At 37.9% G+C, this 21,449-nt stretch overlaps 1 protein-coding gene across 1 annotated transcript in view; it reads left to right on the top strand.

Moving 5' to 3' along the window:
- The window catches only part of LOC146002005 (G-protein coupled receptor Mth2-like), a 37,074-nt gene that overhangs the window by 1,317 nt on the left and 14,308 nt on the right, over window positions 1-21,449 (top strand). The window lies entirely within an intron of this gene.

Here is a 21,449-nt window from a genome sequence, read left to right as displayed (position 1 = left end):
TTTTGCTTTCTATTAATATAAATCAATTAGATTTAATAGCTACATTTATCTTGCATTCTTGTTTTACTTTTATTGTGTGTATATTGTTATCTACTGGTGTAGATCTGTTAATGATCTCTTGAAAGAGAGAGAGAGCATTCAATACTCACAGTCACACTGCTCTATGTTTGTTTTTGATATTATCCTTTGTAAAGTATATTTGAAGTCAACAGCAATTGCTTATATTTTGTTGTTACAACACAAACTCCCCCCCCCGGAAATTTTTTGGTTCGCGGCATTTTTGAGGCCAAGGTTGGTGGTGGTTGAAAATCCCCCCCATCCTCCCAGGATTTCGCACGGGTTTGATACCCGGTGGAGGCACAGTGGTTCGCATCCCACTTTGAACTGTAGGTCCAGTCCTGTGCATAAAGTGGACTTAAAAACTTCAATTCAAACCCAAACAAGCACGTGTCTGGAAAATGTCTCCCTTATCGCACAACACGAGGACAACTTTGCGTTCTGACGTCAGACGAGGAATGCGTACGTTGTTAGGTTAGGTCTGTTAGGTTTGATTCTCTTAGTATAATAAATACACTGTAAATGTATTACTTATGCTAAGAGAACTAAACCTAACAACTTAGGCATTTAGCCTAACAATGAAAGTTTTCCCTGATGACGTCAGAAGCAGAGTTGTCCTCGCGTCGTGTGATAAGGAAACCCCGTCTGAAATGGGGAGTGTGTAGTAACTGTCTATAATATGTTTATTAATTTATTTTGTCTGATTTTCCATTACATTTCTACCAGATGACTGTGATTTATATCTACATTATACATTTTATTCATTCAAAAATACACAAAAATATTAGAACAAATGAAACTTTAAACAAGATAGTGATAATATAAAATAAAAGAACATCACAGGAAGAAATTTTAAAAACAAAATTGAAATTTGAAAATGCGTAGTACAAAATTGAGTTAACCCATCTACCGCGCACAATCTACTTGCAGAGTCTGCTAATACTGATGTGTTTTTGCGTAACTGAATTACTTTGCTTGGCTTTTAAGAACAGGTATTTATGTTATATGTCTCATACTCGTTGATTGATTACTTTATTTTACGTTGCTTTTCTGCCACTTTTGGCTAATCGGGACGATGAGGATGAGTGATGAAATGATGAAATTGGTGAAGGGACACTCGCACAGTACACTCATGCCCAGGCGGAATTCGAACTTTGGACCCTAGCGTGGTATCGCGCTCTGTCTTAAAAACTCCACAACGATGCTACAAATTCGAAAACGACTGCTCTGGGCAGGAATCACATGCAATATTCTGGAATTAGTAAAGTGTCAAGGAATTTTCTGAGCATTTTCCGTCGAGAGAAATTCTCGTGACATCACATTTACTCGCATGTCAAACCTATCCTTTCTCCACACCAGCATGGATTTGTACAAAACCGTTAACTGTGACTAATGTCGTCGAATTAACAAATTACGTTGCATCAACTACTGACGATAAATGACAAGTCGATGTAATATACACGGACTTCTCAAAGGCCTTCGACACGGTACACCAGGATACTTTAATTCAGAAACTAGCTTACATCTGCCTCTCCCCGCAACTTATAACTACTTGCTTTATATTTACAGAATAGACGACAATATGTCATGCACCAAGGACTAAGGTCCTCCTATTACCTGGTGTCCCTGGTTCGAACCTAGACCCCCTGCTGTACTTCATTCTCATTAATGATTTACCCGACGCACTAAAAAACTCAGAAAAGATAATCTTTGCTGACGATGTCAACATTTTCAAACACATTAAAAGCGATCACAACTGAACGAAATTACAAGACGAACTTAACGAAGTATGATATGATTGGTGCAAGAACAACAAGGTTAATCTCAATCTCAAGAAATGCAAAGTAGTATCATTCACACGTAACAAACATCCCATCCAATACTCGTATAACATTTCCGACGTAGAAATCCTAAGAGAGAATACTGTAACTGACCTTGGAGTCACATTTGACAAAGATTTAAATGTCCAGACACACACTGCGCGCATCCTCAGTGAAGCACACAGGAAGGTCATTTCTGGGTATTAATTTTGAGTATGGAACATAAAAGGTTATTTTTGAGAGAAGTGCGGAGGAGTCTCTTTTTCCATTTACAATTTTGGAAAGGAAGGTTAACTCTGGTGCACCTGTCTTCTTTTTTCAAGGGACGGGACACTCAGCATGTTGCGTAATATGTCACCCGAAGTGAATTTTGGATTAATGCCATCTAATTTATGTACTAAATGCCTTAAGAATTTATTTTGGAGTTTCTCTATTTTCTCGATTTCCATTTTAAATAACGGGTCCCAAACGATTGAGGCATACTATTCAAGTTTTGATCTGACAAATGTATAGTAAGGTAGCAAAAAGGTTTCTTTTTTCTTAAATTGGCTACTCATTATCATCACAAATCATATCCAAATTTCACTCGGTAGATCCAGGATGGCCAAAACGGATCCCATGAGGAGGATGTGCGTGTTGTACAATATAGTCTCTAATAATACCCCTGACATTGATCTACTCAGACCTAAAAGCAAACATATTATGTGAACCCTATATAATAACATTGTAACCAAATATGTTATATACTTTATGACATACCACCTATATATTGTTGTTATGTAATGATTATTTTGTTCCTTCTTATAGTTTCTTCTCTAATTCTAATTGCTTTTGTTTTCTATTTCCAATTCTTAATTATTTTTGTTTTGTCAATATGTATGTGAACTTAACTCAGAATTTAATCTCAAAGCACTGTAACTGGGCATTTGCCTGTAGTGTTAAATAAATAAATAAATAAATGCGCAGGCCGGGATTCGAACCCGGGACCCCTGGCGTCGATGTGCTAACTACTCTGCCACGGGGGCCGGCCGAGACGCTTGTCTTCGAACTATCCCTTACACTTGTTGCCTCTTTCCCGCCTTAAAAGTCGTCCCACCTACCAGTTGCGGTTAACCTAACGGTGGACACTACAGTGAAGTCACGCTAGGAACCGGTGTGCAATCACAGCGCAGAAAGGTTATTTTGACAAAATCCGCTTTCCCTGCTGGCTGCTTCGAGGAGGGTTTGAAAGGTTGCCGCTCTTTGCCCACAAAAGTGAGGCAGTTGCAGAATTGGCTGTTTGACCGCAAGTTATTCTTAGTATTCTTATCCAGTGAGGCGGGTCCCGCACCGGGCGATACCGCGATTTCACTGTAGTTACGTTAATTATTACGTCATATACACACTGGCCTAGGGCATAGGGTGACACTAAAATGGGAAGTCTTAAGGAAGTCAGTTTACCCCCTCCTGAAAAGTCGGCAATGATAAAACTATTATTACTATTATTATTTTTAGTTAAACTAGGAAATATATTAGCATTCGCCTATTCATTAGGAATTTTCGTTTGAGTTTGTGTCGAGATGCAGGAATTTAAAATCTTCGTGCAGTCCCGTTTGAAATTATTTACATGTACGCTTCTTGGTCATTTTTATTCACTGTTCTAGAAATAACCAGCACAAAACAAGAAAAACCCCGACGAGAGAAAATTCAAACATTAAACTGCTGCCTGCTCGAAGCTTATGAACGAAATTATATCATTTTGTTTGCGCAATTACCCAAAAGTGGCGGAAAAGCGACGCTAAAAATGAAAAATAGAGTGCCACACACGTAAATTTGCCGTTGCGTAGAAACGAATTTTCGTTTCGTCTCCCTCTCTCTTAGCATCACGTGTTCTACCCTGCTCGAAAACCTTCGCTATTGTTGCCATATTGTCATTCCATTCCTGGACACACTCGCGCAAACATCATTGAAAACAATTGAATAGTGCTCCAGCTCGCGGTTCCCACCTTTCGGCAGGGACGCTAATGTGGCAATATAGCACGGCGTAGTGCTTGCTTCTTTTATGCAGTGCATGTTCATTGGCTAGCTAGTAACTAGTGTTGCCAACTGTAATAATGAAGCACTATTTCTGTCACGTAAGTGGAAAGGCAGGGAAAGTGGCGGTGAGTTTTGTTGGATTGGAAGCACCATATTTTTATTTTATACTAAGTATTTGACCGGTTTGACGTTGTGTGCGTGTATTGCGTGTGTGTATGTAAAAGTGTGTGTTTGCTAATGAACGTTAAATTCCATAATGCCTCCAGTTCTGTCGAAGTTGAAATCAAAAACCTTGCATAGCCAAGCTCGGGAAATTCTAAGCAACGTGCACGCGTTCATGAAGGAGGAAGCCAGTCATGGTGTTAGCATCCCAATAAAGCATTTTGGCAAGAGAGCAGCGGCTGCGACTGGAGTTCCTGAAAGAACAATCAGGGCTATTATGAACGAAAGACAATCTCTTGAGATGTCAGAAGGCCCCTGCACATCATTCCACACTCCCGGGAAAGAACGACAAAGACCAGCGACCAAATCGTCAGTGGATGCTTTCGATGAAAACGTTATCCGTAGGCGCATATACGACTACGCTCTGCGTGAAAATGAAGTGCCGACATTGAAAAAATTGCATGTCAAATTACAGGCGGACATAAATTTTGCGGGAAGTCAAGAGAGTTTGCGACGTTTGCTGCGAAAGATGGGATTTAGGTGGAGGAAGACACAAAACAATAGAACCATTCTGACAGAAATGCAAGATATTCGCCTTAAAAGAACAAGGTTTTTGAGGCAAATAATGCACTACAGACGACAAGACCGACCAATAATATACATAGACGAGACTTATTTGCACAGCACCCACACCACATCGCTTTCTTGGTCGGATGACTCTGGAAGAGGGCTTCGGGTGCCTTTGTCTAAAGGACGGCGCCTGGTAATAGTTCACGCAGGAGGCAAGAATGGATTTGTCCCCAATGCCCTACTCTTATTCAAATCAAATACCAAGTCAGGAGACTACCACGATGACATGAATAGCGAAAACTTTATGAAGTGGCTCCGTGAGAAATTAATTCCAAATCTGCCGCCCAGTTCTGTGGTGATTCTTGACAACGCTTCTTACCACAATGCACAAATAAATCCTGCTCCTACTCTCGGCTCGTTAAAGAAAGACATGCAGAGTTGGCTCCAAGGAAGAGGCATTCCCTTTACACCTGATATGACGAAGCCTGAGTTATATGACATAATTAAAGTACATAAAGCGAAACATGTAACATATAAAGTGGACTCTTTGTTAAATGAACATGGCCATTCCGTTTTAAGACTCCCACCATATCATCCTGAATTAAATCCCATAGAAAAAATCTGGGCTCTTGTAAAGAACTGGGTGGCATCACATAATGTGACATTTAAATTGGACGACGTCATGACGCTTGCGACACAAAAATTTGAAAAAGTCACGACCGAAGAATGGGCGTCAACATGTCGTCATGCAGAACAGATGGAGCGTGAGTACATGGAACGTGAGGGATTAATAGACGACTACGAGGAGGCGGCTGCCCCTCTCGTCATCCATGTAGGGTCCGATTCCACCGACACCGACACCGACACCGACACCGACACCGAGGATTTATTAGGAATTGAGGAACTACTCTCTTCTGAATAACTGGAGGTAAGTTCCCAGTTGTTGTTTTTTTTTCTGAACTGTAGACAATTTACCGAACCCATAGCTGTGTTCAATGTTATCTACTGGTTATAATCAGGGCTAGGATTTATAGGTAAATTACATACTTTTAGTCTGACGAAATATCGCTGAAATTTTGTGATATCTGTGCGAATAGTACTGTTTGTAGTGATTTAAGGTACATTTTATTGTCAATATTTTTCCATATTTCTAACTTTAATAAATACTTACTTTTACATATTTAAGGAAAATATACTTAATTTTACATATTTCAACAGGTTTAATTCACAAATTGTTCATACTTCATAATTTTGGAATTATTCAAAATAAATAAATTATGTGGCTCCAACATCATTTCAACTCTGGCTCTTGTAGAAATTGCATAGAGGAGGCTGTCATTTTTGCTGCTTAATGCAATACATATTGTTTTCTGTGTTAAAATTGCCATGCTTTGATGGGTGACCAAGTTCATAGCAGGGCCGGCGGAAGGGGAGGGCGAACCGTCCCATCGCCCAGAGCGGCAAAATTTGAAGAGAAGAAAAAAATAAGCCTATTGAAAACTGTGATCGAGCGAGATATTCTTTTGCGCTGAATAGTATTGAAATAGCATAAGAAGTCTCATTATTTATTTTATATTTTGATGTTTTAGTTAGGAATATATTGATTTTCAATTTTCCGTTGCTGCGTAATGACCGGGGGGGGGGGGTCGAAATAGAGCGGCATCTGCCGCCACCTCCCAGGGAGGCAAAATGACTAGCGCCGGCCCTGGTTCATAACAAAAGAAAAAGCCGCGCAGCTTATCGTCCAGTGGCAGTATATGTACTTGTTATTGTTGTGGAAGCCGGCATCATTTGTAAATGTACAACAAAGGCAACCGACTGTCGCCGATCTCAGAGAGGAAATAATAATACTGCTTGAGGAGGAGTGTTATGGTGCAATTGTAGCGGTTTAACACCTTGGCATGTTATTATCTGCCGTTGCAGTTCCATACCAGTGTATACGGGTTTTGGGAGTGAAAAGTTAGAACGCCACCAGTGCATTAATGCAATGAAAAATAATATATATATTTTTTTATTTTGTTTGAAATCACTCAAATAAGGAATCGTATGAAGAAGTCTTCTATGCAGCATTTTTGGTAATTTTACTTATGTGTTAGTTCATATTTTGCGAATTTTTAGTCCATATGTATGTAGCTACATACAAAGCCACTTGTTAGTACATATTAATCCTAGTCCTGGTATAATGCATGACGTTTAAAACTCAACGTTAGATAGACCTGAATTCTCTAATTTTATTGTTGTACGTAACAGCTGTGCATCGGCGCACCGCAGCGATTTTTCTATCTGGTCCATTAGCAACACTGCTTCTTTAGTTCTGTCGCGCATTGCACGGCAGAATTATCTGCGCTGGACTTCTAACATATTTCTAGAAATAACTTTCATGACACTAGTTTATAAAATGTGCCATCGACTTCTTTTAGCATGGAATGTCTCAAATTTAGATATAATTTTCGAGCAAACTTCTAGATTTTTATAAAACTAACTCTCTAGCCTTCTTAAATCCGAAGGTTCATGGCTGCAGCAACACAGGCCTTCCATCTGTCCCGATCTTGAGCAAGATCTATATACTCTTTTCCATCCCTACCGATTTCCTTTAGGTCCATCTCAACGTTGTCCGTCCATCTTCGTTTTGGCCTTCCTACAGGTCTCTTACCATCAGGTTTCCCAACAAGAATCCTGTAAACTCCTCTTTCCTCTCCCATTCGTGGCACATGACCTGCCCACCTAAGTCTTCGTGATTTAATTATTCTAATAATATCTGGACATGAATACAAATTATGTAGTTCTAAATTATGTAACCTTCTCCACTCACGTGTCTCCTCATCCCTTTTAAGTCCAAATATTTTCCTAAGATTTTTATAAAACGGGACATATTAAGGATTTTTAAAACAAGGACACAAGGACACGTCTCCTAAACGTGACTGTCCCGGTCAAAACGTACGGTCACCTTACTAGGGCAGCAACTATCAAATCGGCCCCTGGATTAAATGGTAACAATGAGTTTCTGTTGTATCCCAAGGAAAACCTTGAAACAGTTAAAATAAATTCACAGGAAATTCTGAAGGCCATTTGCAAGATAAATACCTTCCTCCCCCCGTGCTTGAAAACAGAGCTGGCGTCAATCCAACTTCTGTTTGGAATGATTACACTGGTCAACAAATTTTAATTTTTTTTTTGCGACATGGATGAAAATTCACTTTTCTTTATCAATCCATGATGCTGAACACGAAACTGACAATGAAAATGCCACTCGACTTCCGGTTTAAGAATTATACGAGGTATTGTCGAAAAGTCGGGTTTCCCAATGTTCTAATGTAGTGGAATGACGTATGCTTGGTGTGCATGTGACTTTTACGCTTGAACTGTATTATGCGAACAGTACAAAACATGGGTACATTTCCATTTGCCTTTCCAAGTAAATTCATGAATCATAGTTTTTACATTAATCACAAAATAAATATTTTCTACTATACTACTGTATGGTGTGTTCTTTACTACTTACGTGGGATTAAATCCGCTTCCTCTTTGCTTCCCTCTTGTAGTGAAGTTCAGGATCATCCCTGGTTACTGTCCAGCAATAGTCGGCAAGCATTCCTCTACTCCATTTCCCTTTGTATCTTTTCTCCATTACAGATATTTGTTGGTGGAAATGCTCACTGTGTTCATCACTTACCTCCCCACAACATTTCAGGAAGAAATTGAGATGAGAGTAGAAAATGCAATTTAAGGAACATATTGCAACCCATTTTTTGACACGATGAAACCAAATTACTTACAAGTTTTTCGTAGTCTTCAGCACGTTTGTTTCCCAAAAAATTGTTGGAGACTTCTCCGAAAGAACTCCATGCACCTTTCTCAACATCACTTAGCAGGTGTTCGAAGATCTCGTCCTGGTGAAGTTGACGAATTTGAGGGCCCACAAAAATTCCTTCCTTGATCTTCTGTTCACTGATTTTTGAATACCAAAGAGTTTCGATCCAACGTTTTGACAAAGTTTTTGATCAGTCCAAGCTTGAATACCAAAGAGTTTCGATCCAACGTTTTGACAAAGTTTTTGATCAGTCCAAGCTTTATATGAAGTGCAGGAAGTATAATATTTTCAGATTCAACGAGAGGTTCATTATGCACATTCATATTTTCAGTTTCCATACTTTGACGTAATGGCCAATCCTTTTTAATAAAATGAGAAGCTTTATCTCTGCTATTCCATTCGCAGTGGAAACAGCAATATTTGGTATAGCCTTGTTGGAGTTCAGTTAAAATAGCAACGACTTTCAAATCTGCACATATTTTCCGTAGGTATATACCTAGTTGTTGCATTTAATTGATTGAAGGAGGAATTTTAGGCTATCATACGATTCTTTCTTTTACACAGAATAACCAATAAGGATTGACGTCAATTGATTGCTGTTATGAAGCAGTACAGCTTTTAGACTTTATACCGATGCATCTATGAACAACCGCCACTCTTCGCAGATGTGCTTAATGCCCATAGCCCCCAATAAACCATTAATATGACTGCAGTATATCAGATCTTATTCGGTAGAAAAGTATTCTTCCAACATTTTTTGACTGTCACGATAAAATGACGCCTTCACATTACTAGCCAGAAAATTTCATTGTTGAACTCTGGAGGCTAATAGCTCTGCCTTGGCTAACCTTGTGCTGTTCTGTAAGTTTAACATCACCTGCAAAGTCCGGATCTGTAGATGTGGAAGGTTGTGAATCATACGGTTCGTCTTGTGAGTCTACAGAATAAGATTCAGGGGGTGTTGCAACAGGTAGTTCATTACTATGCGCCACAGGACGAGAAGCAGAACGAATATTTGGAAATACAATTGTCTTCTTTTTAGTATTGGACATACGTTGTATTGATGGGACCATACAAAAAAATAAACAATCGTCTGTATGATTAGTGGGCTCCAGCCAAATCAAGGGAATACTAAATGGCATCAATGGTCTTCTGTGATTCATCCAGTCCAGCAGGTCTTACAACGGAAATGTGGAGCCCAAAACTTTATCTTCATCTCCGAATTTGCAGTATTTACCGAAATATAGATTGTAGGCTGTTCTTACAGCAGGGGTAATATTTCTCCACTGTCCTGAAAACACAATATGACAATAAACATAACAGACATTGTTAGCATTGATAATGCATTTACGTGGCATTTTTTAACATCACTCAGCAATTTAATTAAATGTCAACCTTACCAGAAACGGACCACGTAATACGCAAACACGATCTTCGATAAATGCACACACTCAACCTAGTTTTATAAAGCCACAATCACGTCTGCACAAATTAACACCTCACAAAACAAAGAATAAAGAAGTTTTGTGGCTGATCTTGAACAGTCACCCCTTTCCTTACAACAAATAAAAAAAATAAGATAAGAAAATAAAAACTCAACATTTACTTCTTACAGCTATGCAATACCATATATATAGGAAACTTCTCCAAATCAACAATGCCCTGTAACTCAATTATAATTAGTCAATTGCGATTTTTAACTACAGTTTCGTATTTAGGAGACCAATATTGACCAGAAATTGTATATATCACTCATGTCGCATTTTGGCTGTTGACCAGTGTTATTAGTATGAAGTGCATTTGAGGATTTTCTTATCAAAACCTCTAGTCCAGCACACAAATTTAACTTCTTAAAGTTATACCGGGAAATGTGTACTACATAGAACAGATGTGCTATTTATGTTATTATTGTATGCAGGACCGTACCCAAGGACGGGCCATGGGGGGCATGGTTCTCTCCCCTGGAACTGTGAAATATTTAAATCTGCACCTATCAAAAGCTCCTGGAGGTGTAAGGGGTACCTTCCACGTAGGCACCCAAAAGTCAACCTTACTTCCACGCAGTACACCCTGGACTGCATTTTGCAGACGAAAAAGGCTCTGGCGTCTGGCACTATGGCCAGTATAATTCTGTGTGTGTTGTCCTGTTTTTTGTCCTTGTGTGTGCTGAGTGCCCGTTTACAGCCTCAGCTTTTAACAGAAGTCAGAATATTTTAAGATTTTTAGTTATGCAACGTTAGAGTTGTCATTTGTAATGGTAAGGGGCTGGCCCTCGTATAATGTGACGGGTGCAAAATAGCGTAAGTGCTGACGCACCCAAAATTTTAAATTCAAATTCAAATTTAAATAAAAAGCTCCTAAAATAGCACAAACAATTTTTCAAATTCTTAAAAATTTCGATTTTGTCCTTACTTAAATGAATGTTTTTTTGTTTTTTTCCCGATTTAGTCGGAACTGTCCCAACTTTTTGGAAGCAGTCGTAATGCGAAAGTAGCTCGTTTTTTTGGTTAACTCACATTTACACATGTTCTTAACCTATCATTAAATTTATAAATGTATTATTTGTGAACATGGAATTCTCATGGCTGTTCAATGGCGCTGGTGTAAGAAGATTGAAGGAAAGTTGAAAACATTGTTAATTTTCCGAACACAGTAGCCTATTATTCGAATACTTCTGACAATGGAATGTAAACAGAACCACTACGCTGTATGCCGTGTTACAGCCTTTGTCTTTTGTCCGTGTTGTTGATTGTTGGGTCGAGGAAGGGGTATCGCTGAGTTGAGTTTTTTCCCGTTACTTTGGATCATAATCAATGGCGGTGATTAGGTGGGCGATGGGGTGCAGTTGCCCACCCACTTTTTGCCACTTTTGCCCCCGCACTTATCTATCAAGAGAAAGTAAACTGTCCTTTGCCCCCCCCCCCAGTTTTAGAACTCAATCGCCGCCACTGATCATAATATTGAAACTCTACAATTGTACGTTTATATCTAGCTGTAATATTAATAATACTCTAACAACATTTCGCCGACCACCGGGGCAGAGTGGTTAACACAGCGCACTATAACGTCAGGTGTCCCGTGTTCGAATTCCATTCTGGGCATGCGTGTTCTTTGTGTGTTCCTTCATCAATTTCATCATGTCATCACTCATCCCATTGTCTCGATTAGACAAACAACCGAAAAGCAACGTAAAATAACCTAATTCCGTCAAACGCACAGCATTTCGGATCTTTTCTCTGTTCTACATTTTCGGAAATGGCTCCTCCCTAAAAAAAAAAAAAAACCTGGGTACTGGCCTGGTTGTATGACATAGTAACGGCAACTGTAGGGTGACCAGATATTTGTTGACCAAAAAGAGTATGGTCTATAGGTTGAAGGTGCCCAATCACAAAACATAAAAAGAAAACGAAAATAAGGGTAGCTATTTGTTATTGCTTCCATTATAACCCCTATAAAAAAGGATTACACTTTACAGATTCAAATTACTTATGGGTCTAATGTAATTAAATTATGATTAAATCGTCCTTTATTGCCAGTCCCAACTCTTCACAGGTCATGTCCACACTGAATTTAACTTTCATTACTTGTTCGAGTGTTGACACCGGGAGTGTACTTTTTTCCTCTCGCCAATAAGTTTTAAGAACACTGAAGAGTCTTTCACAATCAACATTTGTACCAGGCAGAGTAAACAAGATTTTTATAAGAGGCACAATCACTTTTAAATTTGACCCAGCCTGTACTGACCTCCACTTACCCATCATTATTTATTTTCTTTCTGTGGATTTTAACGCATTTTTAAGCGTAAAATAATGAATGAAATTAAATAGTAAGGAGAAGAGTATATTTGGGGATTTTTGCAAATTGAAAAGAGTATAGAGTATATGAACCTCTAAAAGAGTATAATACTCTTAAAAATAGTATGTCTGGTCACCCTAGGCAACTGTAACTTATTTTGAGTAAGTTCCCAACTCTGCCTGTAGCAAGGTTATGTAGCTAATCCATATGAAACGTACGATGCGTGCGTGTAGCTCTCCATTTCAATAACTCGTTTCTTGCCTAAAGCGTAGGCGACAGAGCTCACTTATCGTCGTATCTCTCATACCTCTGTCACGCTACCGTAACTTTTTGTAATTACATTACGTTTAATGAATTATACCAATCCCGTAACAGTCCTGTAGTGACCAGTGGCGGATTAATGGGTAAAGAGAAGGGGTGGCCATGGGCGGAGTTTGAGCATTTGCTTTGGGGGGCCAGACTCTGGGAAAAGCATATGATGTACCTGAGGCTTATTGAATATCCCCTAGTTTATAAGGTGTCCGGAGGCCTTCCCTCGGAAATTAAAAAAACAAGAACAACTTAAAAACACTTAGTTTTAGGCCTTTTAGATTTGTAATGTTAAATATCCTTGCTTAAGTAAACAAATATTAATTAGTATATTGGTTGTTAGTTTTAAAAGAAGCAAAACAGTACGATTATTGCATTTTGCATTTCATCACTTTTTTATTGATACAATACTCCTATTACTTTTTAAAAAAGTTACTGTACATGAGTAAGCTTCAGAAATTTTAGAAAAATTAAATTGAAAAGTTCTTTTGATGCCTCACCAGTACCTGTTGTCTCAACACAAAGTCATTTTTCGTTTTTCTTTCTTGAAACTGTACACATCAATCAAATCGTCTAAGACCCGCTATTGCGGCGCAATTACCGCAGATGCCAACATGCCAAACGTCAAGATTTGCGGTATGGCTTCATAACAAAAATGTAGTAACTGAACTTAATCATGTGTTATTTTTTTAGTCTTTTTTAAATTGGGGGGCCAGGCCCTCCATGGCCCCTCCAGAACTCCGCCTATGGGTGGCATGTACCTGTTTCGCTCTCGTTTTCGTCTCCATTCAGAAACCTCCGTCTCGTTCTCGAAAGGCAAGTGTCGATCTCGAATCTCGGAATCTATAATACAGGGTGTCGCAAAATAACTTCCACAACTCTTGTATGCTGGTAGATATCATACACATTTTTAGTAACTTTCCCTTATGAACATTACATCGAACAGAATTTTACCATTTTTCATAACAGCTTTAATATAAACTATATAAATACATATTAATATAAACTATTATTAAAATTACTATTAAAAATGAAAATACAAAATAAATATTAAAATAATTAGAATGAGTTAATTGAATATTTTCAGGACCACTCCTTATACATTCCCTGAGCGCTTAGTTTCTGCTCTACAAGCGCTTAAAATCTAACCTGTATGTATGCAACTCAAGCAGTAGCGTAACTATTACGTTCTGCGCTACCCCCCCCCCCGCAACTTTCAGTTGTGCTCCCATACTAGTTTTTTTTTAAAGCTCTCCTTTCTAAAATATTAATTCACATATTAGACCTATACAAATATGAAAATGCATACATGTAATTTGAATCAATGTAAAAACTTGTACGAAAGGTTAAGACAACAGACAAACTGTAGAAAAATATATAATTACATATGACAATACACTGTTCCTACAAAAATTAAGTGTTGATTGCCCATTACCAGTCCTCTGCGTTTTTTGATGGAAGCAAATTCTCTTGCTAGTTTGGTCAAGTCCAGTTTTCGAGCCCGATCGCTTTCGATACTAAACAACGCCAGTCCTCTCAATCTCACTCTTGTCATTGCGCTCTTCAAGTAATTTTTCATCAATTTTAGCTTCGAAAACGACCTTTCAGTTGATGAAGACGTCACAGTTATGGTCAAATACTGCATATATAAGCAGTTCATACGTCAGGAATGCTACTTGCCAGAATTTTGTTTTCCAACAACAGGAATTCTGAAACTTCGCTGATGATCGACATGTTTATTATTATTATTATTATTATTATTATTATTATTATTATTATTATTACTATTACTATTATTATTATTATTATTAATATTATTATTATTATTATTATTATTATTAAGGGGATCAAATCTTGGTCCCCTTCTTTTTGCGTTATATATAAATGATCTTCCATCTGTTATAAAGTTTTCACGCTGATTATTGTATGCAGATGATTTAAAGATTTTTAAAGGCATTATACTTCCAGAAGATGCTATCTTATTACAAAAAGATATAGATGCTTGTTATCAATGGAGCGTTCAGAATAAATTATATTTTAATATTAGTAAATGCTCAACAATAACGTTTACAAATAAAACAAAAGTCGTACTTCCTAATTATATTTTTAATGGAAGTGTACTTACACGCGTAGATGTAATCAATGATTTAGGATTAATATTGGATAAGAATTTAAACTATAAACATCATTATTCTTACATCTGCTCGGATTCATATAAACGTCTTGGATTTATAATTAGGTCAACTAAAGATTTTAAGAATACGCAAGTTTTAATGAACCTATATAATGCAATCGTTCGTTCAAGACTTGAATACTTAAGTGAAATTTGGGATCCATTTTATCAAGTACATTCAGATAATATTGAACGAATTCAGTTTAAATTTTTACGATATTTGTATTTTAAAAAGTATAATCGTTCAGCAGTATTAAATAGAATTTCTTATAATTTTTTACTTGTAGATTTTCAGGTGCCACCTTTGAAATCTAGAAGATTAATAGCTCAATATTTTATACTTTATAAGATTATGAATTACTTAATAGATTCTCCTGAAGTGTTGCAATATTTTAAACTTAATGTTAAGCCAATAAATTTTAGGTGTTTGCTTCCTTTTTTTATTGATAAATCGAGAAACAATATACATAAATCTTCAGTTGTTATCAGACTATGCACAAATTATAACAACATATAGCTCAATAATAAAAATACATATATTGTCATTGCCTAATCATTTAAATTCACAGTAAATTTGATTGAAGCTGTGTTTGTATTATATTATTTTTATCAATACTATGTATTTAAATTCATACCTTATTTACTCTCATATGGATTTGATATTTGTACAAATTGTGTAATTAATCTTAGTGTTCATCGTCTATTGTGCGATGTATAATATGTTTGTATTTGAAAGTATTTAGCAGTACTCTGTTGTGATTGTACTATATTGTGTGTGTATTTTGTTCTGTTACTTTGTGTAACATACCTACTGCCATTTTTATCTTTTTTTTATCTTTTGCTTTGTATTTTGTAATACTGTAATTCTGTTGTTTTGTAATTTTTAAAATGTACATTTAATCTATATTATAAATATTTTTAATATGATCCTTTGTAATTGGAACTATTGGTTCTGTTAAGGATCTTTCGCTAAATAAATAAATAAATTATTATTATTATTATTTCAGTTTTGACACTACATTCCGAGAGCAAACAATGTCTGTAGCTACAGTGAAAGATACATTTTCTTCATATTTCTCCCAGAAAATAGCAGATTCCACTAAATGTCTGTCTGTGTGTTCCGTTAGGGTGGTGAAGCTTTCTTTAATTTGTTTCATACATTGAAATCTATTGTTTAATTGATTTACTACAAGCTCTAAAGCACGGTAGAAAAACGTATTTTCTTACCTGTCGTCTACCCTTCGGTGACGTAATCAATGACTTGAATTCAGCTAATGAAGGTTTTCTTCGTAATTCACTAATTTTCTAGTGATTAGTAATATTTTCTGTTTGCAATTGTAAGGACGTAGAAATATAATATGTTTGGTTGAAAATATATTTTAACGCCGAAAGGAAAACTTTTGTGAACTATCGGTCTTTCTTAATTTATCATTCTTACTGCGGCCCCAAACCCGTGCGCCCCCCTCCCGCATCGCGGCAGTTGCGGGGTGCTATTTACGCCACTGAACCCAAGACAGCAAATGATCGCTCTGACGTAACTTCCATGGGCGCGTGCCAATCGCAAGAAACACGTGCGACAGATGATGATGAAAACTGCGAAAGAACAAAGGCAAACATAATGTGTTCTCCACATGGGCGTATATATAGCTCACGTAAGGGGGGGGGGGGTTAAACTTTTAGTTCAATTTGGGTTCCTATATTTCATTAGTGAAAATCCGGGACACTAGACACTACTGACCGGTAGCTTGTTAGGGAAGGGGGGGGGGATTGGACCAGGGGCGCCGACTTGTCAAAATTATGGGAGGGGCTCTGATCACTGAAATAAATGAACGAATGACCCACTCTCTCCCTTTTTTAAAAACAAAAATTACGTCTTCGTATAGCAGTACAGTTTTTAAGCAGCTATTATATTCCTCATGCAAATGAAACGTATCATGAAAAACGTTTAGAAAATGTTTCAAAGTCTCTTTATGTCTTTTGTGTCTGCTCATTTGTTTTTTTTTAGATAACTAACATTTTTATTGAAAAGTATGTATTTACATTAAGAGGCCAACCTATCAGTTTTATGCCGTCCTCGGTAGCCGAGCGTGTTGGGTGGTCGACTCAACTCGCTTTGATCTAGAGGTCTCGAGTTCGAGTCTCAGCGAGAGCATGGGTGTGTTTTAATGTCCGCAACAGACATGTGACGCGTTCAAATAACCTTAGTGTTGACGTACCCATAACATAACGAATATTTAACAGTTTTATTTAATTATTTACATAAATGCTAACACAAATCGCAGGAAAATAGTTTTACTTTTTTGTTCTTGCTACAATATTTTACTTTCTAAATTTAATTTTGCAATAATAAAAAAAATAGCATGTACACTAAGATATAAAGTGACATACACAATAGAAACATATGAACATGATTTAGAAATAAAGCAAAAGTTGCTCTATGCACTGGGTTATTTTTTTATGAACTCATTAAAGAGCGGTCTCAGGTCCAAATTATCAAGCATAGTTTGATGTATGTGGAGTACCGCTAAGCTGCTTAGTCTCTTTTGTCCCATTGTAGATCTCAAATATGTATTTAGTCGGCGAATAGCGCTGAATGACCTTCGGCTGCGGCTGTCGTCATTGGCACAGTGTGGAGGACCATCCTGAATTTGGCAACTTCAGGCAGAAACTCCTGGAGGGTGCTGTCTTCTAAAAGAAACTTCCTTATGTCAAGCATGGTAGTTAGAACCACTTTCTTCTGTTTGGCGATATCACCAAGCATGGACATGTGTAAGGAGAGCCTATCGGCATCCAAATCTTGGCGAAAGAATTCTCACATTTGCTGAAAGTTTATTGTGCAACTGTTCACAGCTGAGATGCATTCTTTCTCTACGGCTGTTACTTTTTGTAGTCCTGTAGATTCATGTCCTTGTTTAACACATGATTTTGCTGTGTCACACACGTCAGTGTATATTGATTTATAATACTATTTTGGAGTGTAGAACTTGTGAGGTTTGGCAGCATCAGGATTTTCAAGTCTCTTAGGGACGTGACGTTGCCGGGCCAATTCTGGCTCATCAACGAGGCTGGGTTTGCCCTCTGTGCATTTCTGCCAGAACTGCTCAAAACCCATTCGCTTTTCTTGAAAGATGTCAGTCAAGTATTTTAGTTTTGATTCCACTTCTGTAGCGCCAATGCGTGAAAACTGAATCTTACAGTTTACCTCTTCTATTGGACCTATCACATGGCAGTAGAGGGAGAGAAAGAAAAATGTCTTGAAGTGAAGCATTGTCTCTAGGTATCCAGCACATTTTGATGCTGCGTCAGTAGAATCTTCTTCACAAAATTTCTCAAAAAACTTTAAAAAGTTTTCATAGTTCCTTAAGATCTGTTGCATACTGGATGCTCTCAATGTCCACCGACGAGGGCAAATTTGCCACAGTCCAGTATGACCAGCCTTCTCATTCACATCAATAATATTCCTGAATATTTGCATTCTTTTAGGGGATTCCCAAACAGTTTTTAACAAGTCGTTGGCTAAATTCATTATGTCTCTGATTAATATATGTATAATAGTAAATAATAATTATATACTTAGTATATAGTAATAATTCATGTGTTTTGTTGTCTTCGGTCATAGCCCCTCCAAAGTTGATGGTTTAGCGGTCTCAGCCCCCAAAGTTGATGGTCTAGAACATTTCAAATGTGTATTTAAAGTTAAGTTCATGTGGCACAATTCAGAGTAAATTTTACAAGAGAAGCAAAATAATACATTAGATCCTCTTAAGCAAAATTATTTGGGGGGCTCTGCACCCACATCGTTAACATTGGCGGGGGGCGGGGCTCGAGACCCCCCAAGCCCCATGGAGTCGGCGCCTATGGACTGGACCCGATAAAGTTGTATGTATACAACATAATTGTCATTTACATCACAAATTGTGTGGGAACTTTATTTGAAAACTGCGGACTGAACAGATAGGCATCCAAGCATTGACTCCTTATAGTAAGCAGGTTACTATACAATGGAAGAGAATCGTAAGAGAAATTCAGCACTGCTAGCAGACGGTGGCGCCATCGTGAAGTCTGTATCTCGTTAACTCTTGTATTATGGAGAGGGAATGGTTCAATGTAGAGTTAGATTGTTTTGTAAATGAGCATTTTAAAATTACGTCCACGCATTAAATATAAAAAAAAAAGTTCACGAAAGTAGGAGTCTTAATCATTTCTTCTTTCCCAACCGATTCCAGGACATTTGTGCATCCCGAAGAATCTATTCGGAACACCGGAAAAAATGATACCATTCCGGGATTGTCCCTGAAAATTCGGGATGTATAGCGTCCCTAGGTATGATCTGGCTATCAAAATCTACTCTACCACCACATGAAAGGTTACACATTTATTAAATTAAGTCTATCTACGAACTTCTAACTTTTCTACATAAAATGAGAAGAAAATGCTTTTGAAAAAGCTAATCCCAGCTTCTCTTTAAAAAAGAATTACAATGTTAGAATTAGACTTTTCCTCCTTGCTACATAATTGAAAATAACATCGGTGTAACTTTAAAGTGCAGGGTCCATTAGTCGAGGATCTCCCGTTGAATTGCGAGGACATTATTTCAACCTCCTCAATGTTAAACACATCCTCTCTGACGTTGAAGATGAAACTGTCAGTGTAGCCAAGATCACCAACAATTTGTGCATTACAAGAGCTTGTCACAATGTTCTACTACCTACAATGCAGACCCTGGACATGTCTTTTCAATTACTGTTTGCCACATTTTTCATTCAGATTTGAAAATGTAAAAAATATCAACCAGGCCATCCAACATTTTGACACACTGTTCCAATGAATGAGGAATAGGCATTTCATATTGGAATAGGTAGTTGCAATTTTTCAATATGTTGACTGTGTTCAGAGAAACTTGGGTTCATTTCTACTACAAAATGGTCCAAAAATGGACAGCAGTAAAGTTTCTACTATTAGTGTATATGATTTCACAAGTCACCCTACTGACTATTGATACGTTTCTGTCCATTTTGTGTGAAACAACTTGAGAACGTTACAGAACTTCCCTAGCTATCTTGCACTGCATTTTTTACAACCAAATTACGTATTTTGAGAAGATTGATTGATTTATTTGCATTATTTTACTTCGCTTTTTGTGCCACTTCTGGTTTATTTCCGAAGATCGGGTTGAGCGATGACATGATGAAATTGATGAATGGACATCCACAAATGCCCATGCCCATTTCGGGTTTCGAACCCGGGACCCACGACGTGCTCACGGGGGGATGCTTCTTTGAGAAGACTTGAGGGGAAAAAATTGTAACTGATTTGACAGTCTCAATATCGCCGAAATTCCACAGAAATGGGCAACAGCCAGGGTTAAAATGTACAAAAATTGCCTTTGGACACTTCTCTGAAATTATCAATCTATTTCACCCCCTTAATTCTACCACCCATTACATCAGCACCATCATATTCTTCACCAACTATTTTCTTTCTAAATCCACACCCACTCAACCCAGAGAGAGTAGAAGTACTAATAGCTGAAGCTAACCCGGATGCAGTTACAATCTCCAATAGGGACAAGTTTCCCATTCCGATCTAAAGTTTGGAAAATGGTTTATCGACTTTCGACAATTGGGAAATTTCAAATGATAAAAAAATTAGAACCTGAGGAATACTTAAGTCTTGAATGGTACGTAACAAACCATATCGGGAACTTTTAATGAAATTATAATATTCGTGCTAAAAGTTCACAAGCGGCTGCTTCGAGCAGAAATTACATGTGGCACTATAGAATTTGTGAAATGTCAGGAGTTTTCTGAGTATTTTCCAGAGAAATTCCAAAACTATCAGGATATTGCAGACATTTACTTTGCAGTCCCATCTGGTGTGTGGAATTAATTTCTTTGCCATCCGTATCCCGTTGTATTCGCTTACAATTTATGAGAACAAAATAAGTCTGAAGAAATTTTTACGAACAAGTCTGCGCATAGCGGATAGAACAGGTAATCTAGTATTTTACTGAATCTAAGGGGGAGGGTTGGACCCGTTGAACACCCTTTAAATACGCCCATGGACTTCTCCACCTTGTTTCGAACACGCAGACTGTGATGTTTCTATTTCTTGCGATTATTGATATTGTGTGCCACTCGAAACACGATGAGGACATTTTAGAATGAACGCTTGAATTTCAGTCCGCATTTATTGGAAATTCTTTGTCTTCGTAAGTTTGTGAATACTGAACATCACAAGTATCGTTCGAAAAGTCCCCGCGCAGCTTTCCCTTCTTCCGTTCAGCTCGGGCCATAAGGAAGTATGGTCCACTCTGCCCCACCCTTCCACGCAGGAGTACGGTGCACAGGAGTCGTGGGTCTGCGCAGGTTTTTTTGCTTGTGGTTCTACTATACTAAGACATTCATCTGGATGAGTTGGCAAGCTTGCGAGTAGGAATTGGTTTGACCTTCAAGAACGAGTTTATGTTATATTTAGTGCAGTCCTCGGTGTGAGACTTACAATCACGGTTTGTCAACAATAGGCTTTTAAGCGCATCGCCCACTGAGACGTGGGGAAACGCGGAGAAATGCGGCAACAGAACTTCTGTTGTCTGCTTTCATTGAAATCAAATGGTGTAACGCCCACTACAGGGAAACACGCGGAACCGAAGCACGGAATTTCCGTGCCAGAACTCTGCAGGTTTTCGCCCAGTGAGCAGTGACGGTGCCAGCCTGAAATAAGTAGGGGGGGGGGG

This window comes from Lepisma saccharinum, chromosome 18 (genome assembly GCF_977018435.1).
Source record: "Lepisma saccharinum chromosome 18, izLepSacc3.1, whole genome shotgun sequence".
NCBI classification, from domain to species: domain Eukaryota; kingdom Metazoa; phylum Arthropoda; class Insecta; order Zygentoma; family Lepismatidae; genus Lepisma; species Lepisma saccharinum.
The sequence above is the reverse complement of the archived record's forward strand: the minus strand, read 5'-3'. Positions and strand labels throughout refer to the sequence as shown.